Here is a 3292-nt window from a genome sequence, read left to right as displayed (position 1 = left end):
CATGTTTTTCTGTCATCATTGTGGTAGAAAGTCATGAAGTCTTTGTTACTGTACTTACACCCCAATTCAAATGAAGTTGGGACGTTGTGTTAAACATAAAAACAGAATACAATGATTTGCAAATCATGTTCAACCTATATTTAATTGAATACACTACAACGACAAGATATTTAATGTTCAAACTGATAAACTATATACTTTTTAGCAAATAATCATTCACTTTGAATTTTATGGCTGCAACATGTTCCAAAAAAGCTGGGACAGTTGGCAAAAACGACTGAGAAGGTTGAGGAATACTCATCAAACACCTGCTTGAAACATCCCACAGGTGAACAGGCTAACTGGGAACAGGTGGGTGCCATGATTGGGTAGAAAAGGAGCTTCCCTGAAAAGCAAAGATCGGGCGAGGTTCACCTCTTTGTGAACAAGTGCGTGAGAAAATAGTCGAACAGTTAAAGGACAATGCTCCTCAACGCACAATTGCAAGGAATTTAGGGATTTCATCATCTATGGTCCATAATATCATTAAAAGGTTCAGAGAATCTGGAGCAATCACTGCATGTAAGCGGTGGCAAGGCTGAAAACCAACATGAATGCCCGTGACCTTCAATCCCTCAGGCGGCACTGCCCAAAAACTGGCATCAATGTGTAAAGGATATCACCACAGGGGCTCAGGAACACTTCAGAAAACCAATGTCAGTAAATACAGTTCGGCGCTACATCCGTAAATGCAACTTGAAACTCTACTATGCAAGCGCCGCCGGCTTCTCTGGGCCCGAGCTCATCTAAGATGGACTGATGCAAATTGGAAAAATATCTTGTCTTTGTTGTGTATTTAATTAAATATAGGTTGTAGGTCGCCTGCCACCGTGGGGGACCGAGGTTCAAGACCCCGACTGGACCATCCGCCAACATCCCCCGGACTCACGGCTGTGGTGTCCTTGAGCAAGACACTGATACCCCTAAATGCTCCCCAGGCGCTTCAGCTGCCCCCACGTGTATGTTTTCACTGTGACGGGTTAAATGCAGAGAACAAATTGTGTGTACATGCATGCATGTTCATGACAATAAAAGGTGATTATTCTTCTTCTTCTTAACACAACGTCCCAACTTCATTGGGGTTGTAGTAGTTGTTTGTTCAGGTATCTGATGTCATCCTATCAAAAACTTCAGTGGAAGGCCGATGGATCCATCCATTCATCCATCCATATTCTACCGCTTATCCAAGGTCAGGTCATGGGGGCAGTAGCTTCAGCAGGGATGCCCAGACTTCCCTCTCCCCAGCCACTTCATCCAGCTCTTCCGGGGGGATCCCGAGGCGTTCCCAGGCCAGCCGAAAGCCGTAGTCTCTCCAGCGTCTCCTGGGTTGTCCCCGGGGTCTCCTCCCTGTGGGGCGTCCCCGTAACACCTCACCGGGGAGGCGTCCGGGAGGCATCCGAATCAGATGCCCCAGCCACCTCATCTGGCTCCTCTCGATGTGGAGGAGCAGCGGCTCTACTATGAACCCCTCCCGGATGACCAAGCTTCTCACCCTATCTCTAAGGGAGAGTCCGGACACCCTGTGGAGAAAACTCATTTTGGCCGCTTGTATCCGGGATCTTGTTCTTTCGGTCACGACCCACAGCTCGTGACCATAGGTGAGGGTAGTAACATAGATCGACCGGTAAATTGAGAGCTTCGCCTTTCGGCTTAGCTCCTTCTTTACCACAACGGACCGATACAAAGTCCGCATGACTGCAGACGCTGCACCGATCCGCCTGTCGATCTCCGATTCCATTTTTCCCTCACTCGTGAACAAGATCCCAAGATACTTGAACTCCTCCACTTAGGGCAGGATCTCATCCCCAACCACGTCACCCTTTTCCAACTGAGAACCACGGTCTCAGATTTGGAGGTGCTGATTCTCATCCCAGCCGCTTCACACTCGGCTGAGAACCACTCCAGTGAGAGTTGGAGATCACGGCTTGAGAAGCCAACAGAAACACATCATCTGCAAAAAGCAGAGATGCAATACTGAGTCCACCAAACCGGACACCCTCTGCGCCTCAGCTGCGCCTAGAAATTCTGTCCATAAACGTTATGAACAGAATCGTTGACAAAGGGCAGCCTTGGCAGAGTCCAACCCTCACCGGAAACGAGTCCGACTTACTGCCGGATATGCGGACCAAACTCTGACTCCGGTCGTACAGGGACCGAACAGCCCGTATCAGGGGGTTCGGTACCCCATACTCCCGAAGCAACCCCCACAGGACTCCCCGAGAGACACAGTCGAACGCCTTCGCCAAGTCCACGAAACACACGTAGAACTCCCATGCACCCTCAAAGACCCTGCCGAGCATGTAGAGCTGGTCCACTGTTCCACGGCCAGGACGAAAACCACACTGCTCCTCCTGAATCTGAGATTCAACTTCCCGACGGACCCTCCTCTCCAGCACCCCTGAATAGACCTTACCAGGGAGGCTGAGGAGTGCAATCCCCCTGTAGTTGGAACACACCGCCTTCTTAAAAAGGGGGACCACCACCCCAGTCTGCCAATCCAGAGGCACTGTCCCCGATGTCCACGCGATGTTGCAGAGGCGTGTCAAACAGGACAGCCCCACAACATCCAGAGCCTTTAGGAACTCCGGGCGAATCTCATCCACCCCTGGGGCCTTGCCACCGAGGAGCTTTTTAACCACCTCGATGACCTCAACCCCAGAGATAGGAGAGCCCGCCTCAGAGAACCCAGACTCTGCTTCCTCATGGGAAGGCGTGTCGGTGGAATTGAGGAGGTCTTCGAAGTATTCTCCCCACCGACTCACAACGTCCTGAGTCGTGGTCAGCAGCGCCCCATCCCCACTATAGACAGTGCACTGCTTCCTCCTCTTGAGATGCCGGATGGTGGACCACAATTTCCTCGAAGCCATCCAGAAGTCTTTCTCCATGGCCTCACCGAACTCCTCCCATACTCAAGTTTTTGCTTCAGCGACCACCAAAGCTGCATTCCGCTTGGCCAGCCAGTACCCATCAGCTGCCTGCCAAAAAGGGTGGGTACTCCGAACTGCTGTTTGGTGCATAGGAACAAACAACAGTCAGGACCCATCCCCCCCACCCGAAGGCGGAGGGAGGCTACCCTCTCGTCCACCGGGGTGAACCCCACCGTACAGGCGCCGAGCCGGGGGGGAATAAGTATACCCACACCTGCTCAGCACCTCTCACCGTGGGCAACTCCAGAGTGGAAGAGTGTCCAACCCCTCTCAAGAGGATTGGTACCAGAGCCCAAGCTGATGGATCATTTTACTTTTAAAGATGG

Source organism: Phyllopteryx taeniolatus, chromosome 3 (assembly GCF_024500385.1).
Source record: "Phyllopteryx taeniolatus isolate TA_2022b chromosome 3, UOR_Ptae_1.2, whole genome shotgun sequence".
In the NCBI taxonomy this organism is placed as follows: domain Eukaryota; kingdom Metazoa; phylum Chordata; class Actinopteri; order Syngnathiformes; family Syngnathidae; genus Phyllopteryx; species Phyllopteryx taeniolatus.
This window is presented reverse-complemented; position numbering follows the sequence as displayed.